Consider the following 20229-nt stretch of genomic DNA (forward strand, 5'->3'; position numbering starts at 1 on the left):
GTTCAGTAAATATATTTAACGTTTTTTTAAAAAAAATATTTATGTTATCTTATTATTTTATTTATTAAAACAAGGAAAAATTAAATTGTTTCAATTATTTTGCTTAATTTTTTTTTTTTATATTTCTTTTTATAGAAAAATTTTATTTATATTTGTTTATTAAAAAAATTGGCAGAAAAGAAAAATTTTTTTATTATCATATCTATTTTACATTTTTCATTATTAACTGAAAAAGTTTAGCAGAAAAGGAAGAACTTTACACGTCAAGCACAACAGCCTGTCAGTGCTTCCAAAAGTGATACCCTAAAGCATTTTCATATAACATTCTTTTTTAATATTAAATTTATAAATATATATAATATATTTATATATAATTTTAGTTAATTTCTTAATAAATAAATATTCATATAAATATGTGTAATAATTATTTATTATTATTATTATAGATTCTATGTTTACATATTGGAAGAACTATTTGGTCTAAACATTACAACAAAGTTTATAAATCTCACTGTGTAATAAAATTTGACGAGTTTCTTGATATGAAAAACTACACTGGAATATTCGGTTCTTTATTATTATTATTATTATTATTATTATTATTATTATTATTATTATTATTATTATTATTATTATTATTATTATTATTATTATTATTATTACTATTATTATTATTATTACTATTATTATTATTACTATTATTATTATTACTATTATTATTATTATTATTATTACAGTTATCATTTTTTCTTGTATTATTAGTTTACTAAATATATTTATGTACGCACAATCTAATATACTCTATAATATAAATAAACTATTATAATTGTTTTTATTATAATGTTAATATTTATAAAATTTAAATTTACCTTGTATTTTTATAATATACACTCAATGCATTTAAATACAAAATAAATTATTATTACCGTGAAACATTCATTTTATTAATTATGCATTAATATAGTTTTATAATTTTTATTTTAAATTTCTATTATTTATAATAACTACATTATTTATTATTAATAATTTAACTATTTATATCATAATTATATTAATCTTTAATTTATTTTAAATTTTTGTATAATTATTACACTAATACTATAAAAGTTGCTTTCTCTAAATTTTTTTATTTATTTAAATAAATTTTTACACCATTTACTTATTTATATATATATTCCAAATTATTATTTTCGTAAATTTTTTTTTAATATTTTAATAATTCAATCTTTTTCATACTATTGACTATATTTTATTATAACATTTTGTTATTTATAATACTTATAACGTCTATACATTCTTGCTTTTATTATTTATTATTATATTTTATTAACCTCTAAATATTTACTACAAAAAAAAATTTATATATTATTATTATAGAATCTAATAATAATAAAGTAGCTTTTTTACTAATTATTATAAAGTTATATGTATTCCATAACTTTTTTATATTAGAATTCACTATTATAAAACTTTATTTTCTTAAATATATATTTATTTATAGATCGGCAAAAGCTTTATAACAATAATAATAATAAACTTTTTCTGTACGAATTGAAATCACTTATTGTTCACCACGGCGATCTTACTGGCCACTTTACAACGTATTTTTTTTTAAAAAATTGATAATCATTTTTTATAATATTTATAAAATAATATAAATATCAAGCTTTAATAAAGTTATAGTGCAGTTTATAATTTTCTTAAAATTATTATTAAACATTAAGTAAAACAATATAGTTTATTAATTTCCATCAAAACTTCTTAAGTGCGAGTCCGTAATAATATTTAATTATAAAAAATAGAAAGTTAATCAAAATATTAATTAAAAAACTTTAATAGAATATTATCTAAATTTTAATATATTACAAAAATAATTCATTCTCGTGTACGAAATATATTATATATTAATAAATATTTTTAAGTTCAAGCTTTAAGAAGAGTTAGAAAGTTTTATAATTTTTGGTAAAAATAAAAATTATTTCTTATATAAAATGATTTAAAGAAAACATCGAAAATTATTAATATTTTTGATAATAAAAATTTTACTAATAACTTTTACAATTAGTTATTATAAAGTTTTTTTCGTTCTTTAAAACTATAAGTAATCTATAATAATAAAATAATGCAATACTCGAACTTCTATAGAAGTTATAAATTGCTCTAGAATTTTCCTTTTTTCAATAATTTTATATTTATAGAAATTTTTATTTTACAAAAAATATAAATTAAGAAAAAAACTTTTATAGTTATTCTAAAAAAATCATTAAAAAAAAATACTATTGATTCTTATTATGTTTTATAAACTAGCATTATGTTAAGTTAAAATCATTAATCTATAATAATAATGAAATTTTTAAAAACAAAATAACTTTGAAAATTTTTTTATCAATTTAATTATAAACTATAAAAAATATTAAAACTTTTAATTTTAAATTAAAAAAAATTATAATTTTAAAAAAAATAAACTATTTATTATTATTAATATATTAAAGTTTTATTTTCAATAACAGAAAAATTAAAAATGTTTTAATAAATTTTTTAATTTAAATTCAGTTATAGAAAACTACAACCGAAATTCTGGTGCTGCGCGGACGATTCGAAAGTTTTTAAAGTTTCAAGAGAAGAAGTGTTGTCTGCAAATCCGTATTTGCTGTTTTATGAGAAATTAAATTAATAGAAAATTTACATAAAATTTTTTATATACTATATAAAAAAAATTTAAAATGAAGTGTATTCAAAATTAAAAAAAATTAATAGGAAAATTGATATATAAAAATATTAATCCTAAAAAACTTTTTTAAAATTTATAAAAATTTAGTTTTAATTTTTATTTAAGTATTTTTTTATAAATTTTGTTTATTGTTCTTTACAAATTTTTTTTTAGCTCCAAAAATTTTGTTTACAAACTCAAATAAGCTAATAATTCAATAAATTAATAAAAAAAATCAAATCTTAATTATTATATATTTTTTAAAAAAGCTTCAACAATTTTGTAAGCAAACTCAAACAAAAATAATAAAACAATATTTTAATAATAAAAATTCGAACTAAAAAACTATACAATAATTTAATAAAAAGGTTAAGCTTAAGAAAAAATTATAATAGTATCAAACAAAATAATAAAACAGTAATTTAATAGAAAAATTAAATCTTAATTATTATTTGTTTAAAAAAAAGCTTTAATATTTTAAACAAACAATATTTTAATCATAAAAATCAGATCTAAATAATTTTGTAGAGATTTATTACTACCAAAACCAAAAAATTAATAATAACTTATTAGATAAGTTAAAATTAAATCAAACTTTCGAAACTTTGGAAGCAAACTCAAAGAAAAATAATCGAATAATAATTTAATAAGAATCAGAACTAAATTATTATCTAAAAGTTTATTAAAAGATTTAAGCTTAAGAAAAAATTATACTAAAATCGAACAAAAATATTAAAACAATAAAAATAAATTATAATTTATATATATTTTTAAAAAACCTATATGAAATTTGGTAAGTAAATTTATTAATAATAAAACAAGAAAATTAAAAAAAAAAATCTAAATTATTATATGATAATTTATTTAAAAAATTTAAAGACTTTGTGAGCAAACTCAAACAATAGTATCTAAACAATAAATTAATAAAAAAATTGGAATTTAAAATTATATAAAAATTTATTAAAGCTTAGCCTTAAAAAAAAATATTATAAAGTCAAACAAAAATAATAAAACAACGATATATTAAAAAAATATATATTAAAATAATTATATATTTTAAAAAGGTTTCTTAAAAATTCGTAAGCAAACTCGAACAAATATAATAAAAAAATAAAGTAATAAAAAGTTGTAGATCTAAATTATTATATCAAATTACTAAAAAGCTTTAAATAATGTTATACCATAGTCAAACAAAAATAATAAAACTATAATAATAAAAGATAACTTACTTTTTGTCTATAAAGTTATTAGAACATTTTATATTATAACTTGATTATAAAAATAAATAAATATACAACTTTAAATATAAAAATACTATTAAAAAAAATTAGTAAATACGAGTTGCTATTCGAAATGAAGGTCTATTAAAAAATTCTGAAATATCCTATAATTTTCATTTTTTGGTATAAATCTGATAATTAAAAAAAAAATTAGGACATTATTTATCAGTAAAATAAATATAAAGGATAAAGGTTTCTTAATTATTAAAAATTATACATTTCGTATAAATTTTTCAATTTAAAATTTAAAAATAAGAACCCTCTACAAGAACTCTCTACAAGATTTCTATATTAATAGTAATAGTTACAGTAATTGTATAAATTACTTTTTTTAAGAAAGTTAAAGAACGAAATTCTTTACTTTTTAGTGGAATGATATATAGAATAAAGATTTCTAAATTAATAAAATTTATAACGTTTGTAAAATTTTTTAAATTTTATAAGAACCAAAATTTTTTACTTAATTATGGGATTTATAATAAATTAAAAAAATTTTCTGGAAGTTATTTTTTACTCAGGAAGAAATGAATATAAAAAGTAAAGATTTAACTTGTTACATTTTAAAGCATTTTAAAGGGTCAAAAAAAAATTGAATTTTTACTTAGGGGCGGGATCTCTTTAGTTTAATGAGTGGATGTACAGAATAAAAATGTTTAATTATTAAAATCTCAGAGCTTTCGCGTAAGTATATTATCATGTAACAAATTATTAAAACGAAACTTTAGCTAGTAGGCGAAATGTATATATAGAATAGAGATAAAATTTATCAAAATATAAGCTTTTGCATAATTTATTCAAGAGAATACAAAATAAACTACTTATAGGTGGACATTCACAGACAGATTTAGTTTATATATTATAAAACATTGTAAAGAGCTCCTTTCTTCCCGATGTTTAAAAAGTATTAAACATCGATATTCACATTGAATTAAAAATAACTAATTATTAAGCTACAGAACACATTCTTTTTTTTTCCATAAGAAATGTCAAGAAGTGTTTAATATAATTCACAATTCTATTTATATTTAATAATTATAGCCCGCAAAAAAAACTTTACCAAATTCTATAAATTATTAAATATCGTAATTTATAGTTAGCGCGACATGAAAAAATTCAAGAGTCTCTTTAAACATTTCTCTCCCCTCCCCATTTTCCCTTGCAACTTATATAGGAAACTTTTCACAATTCTTTAAAGTTTTTTTATTATAATAATTGCAGTCTACTTTAAGATATGATCTAGATTTAAACTTCTATTGAGTAACTTCCAGCAGTTTTCCAGCAATATGGGCCGCTAATTATTTAAACTTCATAAAAAATCGTTAAGCAAAATTACAAGCACTGACTATACTTGAGAGAACTATTATTTAAAGAATATCATAAAAGTGTAAGGCTGTTTCCATAAAAACCTTACCTCTTCTAAACAGACAACAAGCACTGAAAAAAGTAATGTAACATATATTTAAACGTAAATGCGCATGACTGTTTCAAAGAGTCAGTGGTTCCTATGTTTTGGACAGTTAATAAGAAAATAAAAAATTTTCATTAATGGGAAAGCATTTATTTAATAATAAATCTACACAATAAGGTGTGTGGCTGTTCTTTAAAAAAAATATCCTTTTTGCACAGACAATAAGCAAATTTACTTACACAGAACAAATTTAAAAGCCTTTATTATAAAAATAACGAGGAAGTGCACAGTTGTTTTAAGATATAACTTAGCCCCCTTAACGATCGATAAGCAAATTCACGTACACTGAAAAAATTTAGGAAGTTTTATTAAAATTAAAAAGAAGTGCGCGACCGCTTAATTAAAAAGAGAGAGAGAGAGAAAAGAGTGCGACACTCCTGTTTACTTGCTGGTATAACAATAATTTATTCTTTTCTTTATATCAAAATGTCTATAAATATTTCTTTGTGCGTGAAGATTGGTTAATAATGTCTTCACTATAAAACTTTTGGTGGGTGTTTGCAATTTAAAGCATATTAAATCCTTCGTAGCCACTTCTATAATAATATAGTTTAGTATAATAGTTTTAAAGTAAAAATTAAAAAAAAGGTAGCTCTGCCTTCCTGGGGAGATTTAACTCGAACTTATTTTGTTATATTCCATATACTTTAGAAATTCAGGTTAGTCCTCAACCGTATTCTTTAGTACACTTTTATCACATTTCATTATTATGAATTCTTTGTGGTGTATAAATACAGTCTTAAAACAATAATGCGTACGTAAAGGAGAAGGAGCCATGCTCCGATATGATATGATCCTGTTATAGTACATAGAAGCTTAATTACAAACATGCAATTGAGTAAAATTTGTGCTAATATATATAATTTATTTTTGTTTAAGTATGACCATATGCATTAAACAATTGACTCGATAAAATAATAAACGTATATAGCTGTATTAGCCAAGAAGTCTGATTAAAACAGAATACAAAAACATAATATGCAAAGACAAAACCACAAACACACAAAACATAAGAAACAAATACAAATACAGAAAAAAAACTAAAACCTTGAACTTAAAAAAAAATTTTCAGTTAAAAATGATGAATGAAAGTTAACCAACAACACTTGAAAATTTCAACTAATAATAAATTTATAAAATTTAATGAAAAATAATAAAAAACCAATCATACAACAATTTTACACTAATAAATACATTTTATTTTGTAAAACGGTAGGGAATAAGGTACTTATACATATAACGAACTAACTTTATTCTTTTGTAAAAGGTATATAATTCATATTTTATAATTTACATATTATATATAATAACTTTTTACATAACGTTATTATTCCTCAATAGTATTCATACATTATATTATAATTACTCAATATTATATATATTTATACTCCTTTTGATTTAATATTATGCAATTTTGACAGTCACTTTATTTCTGAATTCCGCTAATAAATAAGCTTTTTTTTAAGAACTCGGCCAATTAACTATTTTCATCTTTTAATACATTTTTTAACTATTAATTCGTGCAAGCCAATCTGTCTCTAAAATTCAACTAATTTTTTTTCTATTGTGTTTTGTTTATAAATAAATATATATATTACTTGTTTAATTATGCGTGACAGTAAATCTACGCAGTGGAGAAGCTAATCTTTTCTGCTTAGTTTCTTGGGTGGATTCTAAATCGGTCTACTAAAAAAGGGTAATTTAAGTTTGTTTAATAAATTTATATTTAATGATTCCTTTGGAAATACACTTTTTTAAAGATTCTCATATAAGACAATACTAATTTGATAAAGATTTTTTATTCCCCCCCCCCCCTTTTTTTTTTGTGCGCGCCTCGGTTTTGTGGGCAGTTCGTTTTGTGGCCTAATTTTGAATTATTACTGTTCTACTCTAAAGGGATAAAACTTTAAAGACAAAGCTTAGAACGAAATAGAGGAATTATAACTCAAATTTAACACTTTTAATTAGGTTAAAGAGCAACAGTTTTCATATAAACAGTTAAAAAAGATATTCATAACACATCCCTCCTTTGTCTTCATTTCTTTACTTATTTTACACTAAACAGTTTTGGACGAAAATTGTACCCTTTTTTCAGTTAAATCATATTAAGTTATATTTATTAAGGGCAACGCTTTTGACGAAAAGAAATATAACTATTAAATAATAACTTTATCAAGCTACCTCTGCAAACAACCTCTAAAGCATGTTTTCGTAATAAACTAGAAACTTAATAACGATACATTTGCCATCTTGGCAAAGTCTTACATTAATTTAAAAATTCTATACTTGGTTTTTTTTACAAGTTTTTTGTTAAACATTCTTTTTTCACATTATAATCGGCTACTTTTTCTTACATACCAATACTAATAGACATATATATAATGTTTTAATAAATAATGCTTATACGTGTAGTTAGCAACTTAGCAATCATTTTCCTAATTCTTGTTTTGTTTTATTTTTCTGTTTTGGTTTAAGCTTCAACCGGTTATTATGCCCTGCAGACAAAAGTGGAAAGCTTTAAGTTATAAAGCTCGTAACAGGAGAAAAAGCTTTTCTTTATTTTTTTTTAGGCATCGGCATACAATGGCTGATCTTCGCCAGAGACTTAAGCTGCTTAAACTCTGTACGGGTTGGTGCACGTGTGCCTACCAGTGTACGCTCTCTGCAAAATTATGATTGTCATGAAAAACTGAAAAAGCGGTAAATATTGGGCCCGGACTCCCACCATTAAGTTTAATGTGATGGAAGAGCTAGGACCCCCCATCAGGAGGGGCGGTCCCAAGTTACAAGCTCCAAGGCCCCTCCTAGAGCCACCATCAAGCAACAATGCTAGCCAGGCCTCCCCGACTATGAGTTCCTCACCCCAGTAGGGAGGAGCCCCTTGACCCTTAAACGGGCAAAATTCTGGGCTTCAAAAAGATTTGTTTTACGTTCACTGGTAAATAAATTTGCCACTTTATTTTGTTGGTCGCTGCCTAATCCGTTAAAACATGGTACTCAAACTCATCAAAGATTGTTTCAGAGACCGGGCTCGTCGATAGGGCCAATTTCCCTAGACCTACTCTTGCAACTTGAACCTAGGCGACAAGTGGCAATCAGTTACTGGTAACCTATAAGGGGTTAAGATACGAGTTTCTGAAAGCTTCTGCCATAAATGTAAAATTTGATTACGGAAAGGTCACACAAAAATTGTCGAACGCGCAGCCCTCATTATGAACTTTATAATGACTGTAATTGTAAAGATAAACTTACTAACGCTTACTTTTATAATTAACCTAATAGTAGCTCTGCTTGTTTTAAAGAACTAGCTCTCCCATGCAGGAACAAGACTTATCGTTATTAATGTAGTGGATAGTGGTGCGAGTTTTCAGTGATTTAATAACAGCCGACGAAAGCGTTGTATACGCGATCTATAAAGGTGTTGTTAAATATTCTCGAAGTAGGCCTATTTTTGCAAAGACCTTAAAGCTAATTTTTTGTCAATTAATAAGCTTAAGGGAAATGGGTATCTTGTTCAAATCTAACAGCGATAAAATGGTTTAATGAGTGGAAATTAATTTAAATATTCCTTTCTCTCTTAATACATATGTGTGGACAGTTGCTGCTTTTGCTGTTGTTGCATTGTCTAAGGAAAGCTTGGGTATTAGGCATCGTAGACTAGGCCATATTTCTGAGAAAGTCGTTTTTATAATGGCCGGAAATAAATGGGTTGACAACCTTAACATAATTCAAAGTCAATCTAGTGGTTCTATCGGTGAAAATTGTTAACTGGGAGAGTATAAAAGGAAAAAATTTTTCAAAAAGACCAAGCATAAAGCTACTAGAGTGTTAAAATTAATAAGGTGATATCTCGGGTCCACCAAACCAGCTACGTTGAAAAGTTATACATATACTATATGTTTTATTGTATACAATGGTTATAGAGCTTGGTATTTGATGAAATATAGAAGTGTAGCTCCCCATATAATTATAAAATTTGTAAAAGTTCTCGTAAAACCAGTAAGAAATAGCCTTAAACCTTCACAGTGCCTAAATTTCTTAATAAATTGATGAGTAGAGGAGTCACAGTAACTTACACGTCACCATACTCTTCACAAGGAAATGGAGTCGCTAAAAGAGGCAACCAAACATCATTTTACATGGTAAAAGCCTAGCTGTTCGACTCTGGTACCCAAGCTATTGTGGGGTGAAGCTCTTCTACGCTCTCTTTATATTCTTAATAATATTAAGTCATCTATGCCGCCACAGTAAGCTGCACGCGAACTATTGACGGTGCGAAGACCAGACATAAAAAAGTTTTGCATTTTTGGGTTCAAAATCTTTTATTATAATAATTTTGTTAAGTCCAAGCTTGATGAATGAGTTAAAGTTGGTTACTTTGTGGGTTTCTACTCATCTCAATACTGTTACAGAATTTTTAATCCAACTTTATTTAAGATCGTAAACAGCAGAGATGTTCTTTTTGACGAAAGGACAGTTTTTAAAGATAATTCTGTTAATGGGTCGGACATATACGATCCTCTGTATTAAGCTGGCAGGCTCCTAGCACAGCCAACACAGGTAGAGAGGTTAAGTCGATGTAACTGCTTCAAAAACAAAAACTTGACCCCTGCAATAACCATTTATTATGTGCTCACCCTTCTCTCAGCACTATAGACACCCGAAATTACATTAAAGATGGATTCAATATTGGTAAACGCACCAGAGCTGGTGAGGATCGTGCACCAACTAAACCTTCTATATCTTTTGGCACCGCCCTGTTAACTCCAGCCCCAACACCTAGTGCGTGCGACCTTGCAATCGCCAAGGGCCCTTATAGAAGCAATAAATAGCGACTACAAGTTATAGTGGTTGCATGCTATTAATAAGGAATTTTTTTATGATTCCAAAAATTGCACCTGGATGCCAGCCGTATTACTAAAAGGTAAAAGAAGAGTGGGTTGCAAGCGGGTTTTTAAGTTGAAAGCAACTTTAACAGCAGTGTCAATAAATATTAAGCCTGAAAATGGTGCTAAAGGTTTTACTCTAGATATGGAAAAGATTATTTAGAAACCTTTAGCTCTGTTGCGGAGTTAAAAGCTGGGTGACTTTTCATCTGGTTTGTTGCTTCTATGGCGATTGAGATACTACAGTTTGACGCAGACGGTGCACTCCCTATTCCTACATTAAAGGAAGAAATTTATATGAAAGCCCCGCAAGGGGCAGAAGTTGACAAAAATTAAATTTTGTTAGATTGCTTAAATCTTTTCCCGGGTTAAAACAAGTCCACATGAAATGGATTGTAACCATATACAACGACTTGGTTCAGTTTGACTTTTGTCAATGTCACAACAATTCTTGTTTATACGTTATAAAAAGACACGGAAGGCGTATTTTGCTTATATTTTGTGTTGATGACTGTTGAGTTACCTGTAAGAACAAAGCCCGTAGCACAAAGTAATATCTTAAGGATGCTTCAAACACGACAACATCTTAGGTTTTAGGAATGAACGTAGTTCAAAATGACGATGTAATTATTTTTAATCAAAAAAAATATTTTAATGCCGTCATAACAATATTTAACAAGAAATGACGCAAAACCTTAAAAACAATACCTTAACCGAAGAAAACATGTCAAGTGAAGCACTAGCCTACCTGCCAAACAGAGAGCTAATTAACTCTTTACTCAGCTACTGTAACTAAAACCTATTATATCTCTAGCAGTTGGAAAATTAGCTAGAAAGCCCAGCAGCTCTTCTAAGTCTTATTGGTTGTCAGCCAGAAACATAGTGAGTCATTTAATTGAGACCAAGTATTATAGTTATATTATAAGAAGCTGGATACTTTAACCTAGAAGGATACAACGATAGTGATTATGGTATTTGAAAGCAAACTGTCGCAGCACCACGGGTTGCCTCTTTCCGCTTAATGATGCGCCGATGACCTGGAACCAGTTTTACAGAAAAATACAGCTCTGTCTACAGTGGAAGCAAAGCTCATGGTCACCTGTGAAACCACTAAAGAGACCATACTGGTGGAAGCCCTCTTTAAAAAGGTCTTAGACTTAAATGACGTTGTGCCAATCTTAGCGGACAGTAACCTGAGCAATTCGGGTTTGCAATAACCCAGAGCCTCATGAAAAAACGAAACACTGTCATCCGTGAAATTCATCCCAGGAAAGCTTAAAACTAAGACCATCTAGCTTACCTATGTTCTAACAAAATATAACCTCCCCTAAAGTAATTTTCTTCACGCAAGCTTTCACTTGTGTATCTAAATTGTACTATGAAAGTTAGGTGTGTATGTTAGATAATAATTAACATAGAAAAATAATTGCTACAAAAAAACTTTCATAATGATGATTAATCTTGTGTCCTGATACAGGCACAATACTAGTATATGAATTTCTCGTGAAGCTCAAATAAATTCATATATCATCTTTTGCTTCTTCCTTTTGCTAGCGTGTTTTTTCTTACTTTATCTTGAGGCCGTTTAGTTGATGTATTTTCAAATTATTTTACACTTTCCAAACATAATAAGTTAAGATAACTATGATTTTAGCGGATATGCCCCTACAACGGCTGTTTAGTAGAATCTTGCTCCCCTAGAGATTTCTTCCGGACAGGGACCACCCTTTTTTATTAAATACTCTTGACAGAATTTCTTTGATTTCTTTCCTTAATATGATCTTCTTTTAGTCTCCTATGCTTTTCTAGCTCTATAGTCTGCGTTACCCTCATGAATAACTCTTTTATATTTGTCCCTTTATAAGCTCTACCCTCCTAGAAACTATCAAAGATGACTACTTTATTTAATTACTAAGTTGGCGAACACTTACCAGATATTCTTGTGCAGTTGAAAAGTATTTAGCTATTCCGTTTTGAAACTTCCCGTGCACAAGGCTGACAATGAAGGTTTATGCGCATAGTAGAATGACTACTTTAACGCTGTCAAAGGTTCGGAAAAATGATTCATTTAAACATTAATTCCTCTACTAATTCTTAACAACTAAACCTTCCTCTTTAAAAATATAACACATTTTGGAGAAATCAAGAAGTTAATAGGGTAATTATCAGAGAAGACACCAAAGAGGAAAAACTGATTTGTTATGGTATTTTTCGTAAGTTGTGACTTATGTGCTCTGATAATCTGGAAAAGTACGTATATCTCTTGTTTGATAATTGAACTCGCCCTTGTTCTAGCTTTTTTTTTTTTCAACTTTTAATTCACGTGTTCTATAACTTTCTATTACTCTAAGTATAAGTTTGGCTAGTGGTCTTAGTGCTACTGCTACCAAAATTGGCTGGTTCAACCTTGCAGGAAAGTGGATTACTATTTATTGGGAAAACTTCAATGCTACCCAATGCTCATAGGTGGCTGTACTAAATTTTAGGGTGAATTAATAACAATTGCTGCTCTCAACCCCTCTTTCGTAGTATATACGCTATCGTTCAATATTGTTTCTTTTTTCCTTAAATTTTTTCGTCAAAATTCTATAACGCTTAAATTAATAAATGGTTATATTGATTCCCTAACATATGTATAATTTTCGGTCAAGATCTCTTCAATGTAGTTGTATCAGAGGAATTGCTCTCTTACTTCAAGCTTTATCGCTTATTAAAGTTTGGTTATTGATTAAACGATTTTGCACCCCCCCACCCCCAACCACCCCCCACCCCCTCCCCTCACCCAATATTTCGCACCACTCTAAGAATTGCATAATATAGAGAAATTAGAACTCTGGAGAAATACTAGAGGGCGCTACCTTAGTAATCCGACTCGTTCTATAAGAAGTAGCTAATCCCAATAACAGCCAATAGACGGTGCCTTTCAACCACATGTAAGGGAAAAGCTTCGTTTTCATGTAAAAAAATTAAGTGAAATGAAAGGTTTTAATAATACAGTAAAAGTTGAACTGCTAACACTTATGCCCCTCAAATTCAATTTACTAATTTTTGTCCCAACACGGGTAGAAATTCTAAGAAGGTTCCGCGTAAAGATAACGACCCGAGTGGCAGAGTGCAGCCAAGGAAAGCAACAGTCATAAGGCATACAAGCATAATAGAACCTGAAAGCATAATACTTGCCTAGAAGATGTAGTATAAACCTCTTCTTATGGGCAAGTAAGTTTAAGTTAAAAACAAGGAAGCGGTTAAGAGGTGTAAGTAACTAACTACGCTAAAAGCTAGTTCTATATCTCCTACATATCTTTCTGCTAAAAATATGTAAATAGTTAGCCGGACAAGCAAGCATGAAGCCAAGGCAGTAACAATACAAATCGTGAATAACTTAGATTAGCAGGAAAACTAAATCTAATAATACTCAACAAAGAACAATCCTAATTAGTTAGATTAGTTTTTACCTGGTTTGTTTTAACATTGGTTGAAGTTGAACCGATAAATCTGTTTGAAGCTTAAGGTTTAACTTTAATGGAAATTTATAAAGTAGAACCAAAAAAACTCGTAAAGTAGTTAGGTTTCTCCCTTTCACGGTCGACCTCTTTTGTAACTTACAATGAATGAATAGTAAAGGCCGAGGTCGTTGAAGAAATTTGATTGCAAGTTGCCCAAAGGGGCTGATAGGGACAAACATACTACTTTTTTTTTACCGTTATACTTCAGTAGAGCACATTAATTTGCCAGGCATTCTAAAATGTTAGTTAGTTATAATATTTAAAAACCTCAATGATACCTGGCCAATAAAGGTAAAAAACTCTATCTCTTTAAAGGTAAACAACAGAAGCCAAATAGTTTTGTTCTCTTACTTTTAAAATCATTAGAAATCTAGACTTTTTACCGCCTTGTAGTAATCAAGTGGTGGATTTAGGTTAGTAACAATTGGTTTAGATTAAAAGTTCACTAACATCGGTGAATTAGCCACCCTGTTCTCTCGACCTTAGTGGTTCAAGCAACTGGCTAACTGCTTTAAATAAAAACTAACAAATACATAATTGAGAAGGACTTAGGATTGGTGCAAGACATGTACATAACTAATGGCTTTCAAAGAATGATATATAATGATCTGAATTCAAGCTGATACCTGTCGACCTCTACCAAGGTTCAGCTAACTCAAGAGAGAATTAAAACATGGAAAAGTAGTGTGAAGTACATGTGAATGAAATAGATTATGTGACCGACTGTTGTTGTAGTACCATCGTGCATCTTCTCCTGCGACTCATAACATAATGATCTTGACTTTAGCTAACATATAAGGACTTTATAAAGAATCAGCTTTATGGGTAAGCATCCTTTAACTTTGGCTAGTTACCGGAGTACCGGGTTAGGGTATCAACTTTAAATAACTTCAAGTAACTTCAACTTTACCATTGGATCCTAATTAACCATCAGGATAGCCCACACTTCTAGATAAAATTTCAAACTCACTACAAGTAATCTCTAACGACTAAAATCGTTTATCTTCTTATTTAGTGGTTAAAATTATCTAGGTATACCATAAAAACTGTTCGATAGGCTTTTTATTTCCTACCTATTTTTTAAGCTACAACAACATTATTTTTTCAACCAAACTTATTTGTATTATTTGTATAAACAGTTTAGCTTTTTCACAAATTAAATTACTGTAAAATGATTTAAAATGCGAAACTTTGACTATTAAGGGAAGAGTTTATCAAACAAAAGGGTTAAACATTAAGAAATTAATCTGGAATTGCGGTTTCGAAACTTCACGATTATATATAACATATCGAGCAGAGTTAAGCAGTCTATGCAATGGGAATTATAAGCTGCAGTCAAAAGTTGTATGTGTTAACACCTGACTCGATTTCTACTAGCACATAACGAAGTTAAAGAAATAATAAAGAATCTTCTCTTAATAGCGAGTAAAAAAAAAAGCGGAAAAAAATGAAAGAAACACACCAGCTTTTTAAAAATATAAAATATTTGTTTTTACTTGTTATCTTAAAGAAGCTGACAAGCTGACTGCAGGGTTTCAGAGTTTGGTAATAATCTTTATCTTACTAAATTGGGCGTCTATGTTTTGAGGTTTTTTTTTTGTAACATCAAACACGACTATTTACTTTTGATTTTAAAGCACAATGTTAAATGCAAAGGTAAAAATTAGTGCTCTTATTAGCGTTTATTGAAAGATAAAAAACTATACTGTACTGTAATTTATATCTTGTATGGTTATAGTTAATAAAAGATTATAAAAAAATTTTCTAAATGAAGTTGTACAGATATAATCGCATGAAGCTTCTAAAGATGGTAGTAGCGTTACTTTATAAGGTGTACTGAGAATACATTTCATTTTATAGCCCGTTTAAAAACTAAAAATGCGGGAATGAGAGGAAGAGTAAGGTATGGGTTTAAAACTTTAACACGAAACTAGCTCCGCGGAGCGCCGTATTCGCTTTCGGGTATAGCTTTTTTTAAAATTACTAAAAGACAAAAGGATCTTTTTGAATAGGTATTATATTTTCGAATTTAGCTTCCTCATAGCTGCTATAAAATGAAGTTAGTGTCGTCTGCCTCAAACTAGATTAGTTATAATATATTAATAAGATTATGAAAAAATGTAACTTTTTTTAAAATGGACTTCTCATATTTATATAAAAGCTGTTAATTCGGTTATAGTTATTTAATATTGTTACTGTTTGCACTCGAACAAAAGAAGTACTGCACCTTCACAATGATTTGCAGGGAATCTAAATGAGTAACTTTTTAAATATATTATAATAAAAAAATTAATATAGGACGTAAAAATTATTAACCCATCTAAGAAAAAAATTTAAAACTTACATGAAATGTAAAATTAATTAATAAATAATACTTCACCTAAAAAATTAAGCGTAAAATAAAGGAAATAAAACTTAATTATAGTTTTATTAATGTAATTATAAGAAATAAACATTTTTAATTTAAAAGGGAAGGGTATATAACTAAGTTATATGATAAGTGTCGTTAATTACTAAAAAAAAAAGTACTAAAAAAATTTATATTTCGGTAAGAAACTTACAAAGTGACAAATATGTCTTCTTCTATTTTATGTTTCACAAATAATTGTAACGGCGTTATAAACTAATTAAAAATTATTAATAAAAGTAATTTTTAAAATCGTTAATATGTAGATAAATTATTACTTTTAAATCTACTCCAATACATTTTTGTAACAACTCGCAAGTAATTTGAGAACAATATATGAAGCCTTTACTCCAGTTCTTTGTAATTCCTGCATAATGATCCGAATGGAAGTGCGTAAGAAAATAAATATATTTTTTTTTGGATTTCCGCCGAAAGCCATCAACTAGTATGTTGGTAGAGAGAATTTGTACTCCGAACCCGGAGGCCATAGTGTCTTAAAGACTCACTATTTCTTGCTTTATATTAATAAAAACAAATACTTTTTTCTTCAGTAAAAACAAACAGTTAAAGTTTTTATATGGTGTTATAATAGCAAAGTGAAGGCATATATATTTGTTTATACTGATGGGATTAACTTACTCACATGGTACGTGAGTGGTAGGTTATAAGCGAATGACTATTGCTCAGACATTACACGAACTTAATGCGCAACGGCCTGCACTTCCTATAGTAAATCGCCTAAACGGCAGGTAATATGGCGGTTTACACGTTACCGAAGTCCTTATTACCTCTTAACTATACTATGCTAACCATCAACAACTATCTTGTCGGGCTCGCCGACAATAAGGCGAAGAGCATAACACCTTATCACCAGGGATCGCACGGCATCTCTACCGCCGCAAACTTTTAAAGACATTGAAATACCATGGCGCCCCTAAGTTAAAAAATTTATGGGCCATCACTGCCCCAAGAGTTGAGCGTGATAGTCGCACTTGAAAAAAGCTAGGGACGAAGTTTAAGGTGATTCATTTAAAAATAATTAAATTATAAAACTAATAAAATCAACTAAAGAAGAAAATAAAAAATAGTTATAATAAAAAATATGTTAACAATAATTATAAAAAAAAGAAGATTATATAAAAAAATAATTAAAATATAAAACTAGTAATAAAAATTATGTACCTACTTCGTAATAAGAGCATAATTAAATTATAAAACTAATAAAATTAATTAAAGAAGAAAATAAAAAAATAGTTATAATAAAAAATATGTTAACAATAATTATAAAAAAAAAAAGATTATATAAAAAATTAATTAAAATATAAAACTAGTAATAAAAATTATGTACCTACTTCGTAATAAGAGCATAACTCCTGTATGGTTTACTATATCCGGCTAACTATAACGTACGAATATGATGCCTAGTTCTACGATTTGCCAGTAATAACATTAACGCTTCAAGTGCGACTAAACTAGCTGATGCACGTCAATGGGAACACTTTAATTCGTGCAAAGCGATGCTTTACACTGAGACCTTCGCGTTGTGGGAGGATGGCAAAAATTAAAGCTAATAGGTATTTATTTAACACTATAACATATTCGAGTTGTACCTTCCTTAAACATGCAAGGGTGAGTATATAGCACGTTTAAAATAGAGAATACATAACAAATATAATTTTTCAAGGGTCTTTGTTAAAGGAAGTATATAATTTTGATTTCGTTAAGTGTAAAAAATTTTTACATACCTTTTTTATCATACGCATTTTACTAAGTTAAAATATTAAACCGCTTCGACAATATGCTCCTTTTAAGATAAATAATTAGTTTTTTAAAAATATTTTTGGTCTATAAATTTAACATCGTAATTCTAAACTTTTATATCAACTACAGTTATATACAGTTTTGATTTTATCAGATGAAGAAGACGTATGGTTTAGTTATACTCTAAAATAGTTGGCAGGTTTCATATTAGTTGTGACAATTGTATTCCCTAAATTCTACGCAACTAACTGCACGCTTCTAGAGCTTATTTTTTTTAGTTTGGTGCTGTACTCCTACTTAATAATAAACTTCTGTTTGTGTATTTAAGTTCTTATCTGCTCCTATTGTAGCTAGTATATTAGTTCTATTCTTAATGCTTTTTTGTTTCTAACTTTTTCTGGAAGTCGTGTCTTAACTTTCTTTTTGTTTTAAAGCTTTACTTGTTACTTATTGAAAAAATAAGTAGTATTTTCTCGGGCTAAAGGTAGTCCAAGGAAAGATCTTTACTTGAAGGTGCTTTCTATCTTTGAAAGCCTTGGCAGATTATACAAACATTGATCCCGGCACTTGTTAGAATACTGCATTTTACATTCACTCTGCTTGTCTTTTGCTTGAGAAACCCTCTAAATCCTGCTTGGTTTGGTATTAAAAGGTATTTGATTATTATTAAATACTGAATAAATTAACGAAATATTGCTTAATAGAGAGATATTTACATAACAAACGTTTTTTTATAAGTAAAAACGAATCTAACTTAAAAAATTTGAACTCTCGTCTAAAACGCTGTGTTATTACTTTATGAGATAAGCTTCTATAAAAACTTGTGTTAAATAAATAATAACCGTTGATAAAAAAAGCTTTATTATATTTAAAAATGATACGAAAAAGACAAGTAAGCAACTAAGGTCTAGAGGGCTGACTGACGATGGTAGTTTTTTGCAGACCGGAGGAGTTCTCTAGTTCTGTAGTCACACTCTGAGGCTTGCTGGATCATGGAGCAGCAACAGCAAAACATATCACGTAGGCAACTGTGTCCTCCCTCAATACCATGTTTTCCTTTCAAATTCTCTAGTTCTTGATATCAGATAACACGCTAAACAAGGAAAATACTAACAGTGGAGATAGAGAACAAACAACAGGGACCACACAAGTCAAAGGTCCCTAAGTGAAACCGAAGGTCAGCATATTGTACTTCAGGTGAGCCACAGAATAGCATAAGCTGGTAGGGGTTTTTGAAGCATTCAAACAAAGAGTTTTAAAACGAACTAGACATCGACCCGGTTTGTAAGACAAGAAGGCGCAACAAGCTTTATATACTATATATATACTTTTCTTCTCTCAACTTGCATTATTTATACAGCTTCTTGTAGTTAAAGATGCAATCAAATGAAAACCGAAAGCGCGAGAAATGGAGCCTTTTGCTTTCCTCCACAAATTAAAAACGTAATTTCCTCTTCGCTCAAAAGATTTCACAAATTTTTTTATAAAATTTTTCAGCATTTCTATTGATCGTTACAATATTTTTAACTAAAAAGGTATTTATATTTTTTTAACAAGCTCTTGAGAAAACAAAGTTTGTTTTTAGAAGTCCATTTGTTTTAAATTGTATAGTTTGTCTTATATACTATAGTTGTATTCAAGTAAAAAAATGAGGTCAGGTTTACCACCGATTTTAATTTTTTAAGGGTTAAAGCCATAAAAGTTCAATTACTACATTTTTATTTTTTAAAACAGCACCAGTAGGTTTTTTATGGAAGTGGCCGTGCAGTCTTAACCATTAAAAGTTTTCTTATCCCCATGCATGACAGTTACAACAATAACTTTGCGGTTATCTGCGAGGGCTTTACTATTTAACACATTAGGTAAAGGGTTTTAAACATAATTGTTTATACAGCGGTTAATAGTAAACTTTTTGATAATAACATAGCTTGCAACTGTGATTTTATGACAGGAAGCAATAACAATGTTCGGAAATAAAAAATTTTTTATAGCTAATTTAAATATTCTGATTATCAATGAAATAGTTTACTGTGGTGTTCCGAGGGCTTAAACTAGTTTTTAAAACCAAATACTGCGGTCGAAAGTTGTGAAATATATAAGATAGGTAATTTAAAGCTAAGCTACTCTACTATACGTTGTTTCTGTCTTTACTACCGTCAAATCCTGTTTATCTCCTATTATAAAGCACCGGACAGTAAAAAAGTTTGAGCT

The 20229-nt window shown here is 28.1% G+C and overlaps 1 long non-coding RNA gene across 1 annotated transcript; it reads left to right on the forward strand.

The window, feature by feature from the left end:
- Positions 1-234: 234 nt before the first annotated feature.
- On the forward strand, positions 235-2628 carry LOC135142489 (uncharacterized). The gene is made up of 4 exons (XR_010282546.1): positions 235-295; positions 447-567; positions 1502-1601; positions 2554-2628. It is a non-coding gene; the product is annotated as an uncharacterized LOC135142489 (long non-coding RNA).
- Positions 2629-20229: the final 17601 nt, after the last annotated feature.

Source organism: Zophobas morio, unplaced genomic scaffold (assembly GCF_036711695.1).
Source record: "Zophobas morio isolate AGI-343-1 ecotype UQ-CSIRO unplaced genomic scaffold, CSIRO_AGI_Zmor_V1 ptg000048l, whole genome shotgun sequence".
NCBI classification, from domain to species: Eukaryota; Metazoa; Arthropoda; class Insecta; order Coleoptera; family Tenebrionidae; genus Zophobas; species Zophobas morio.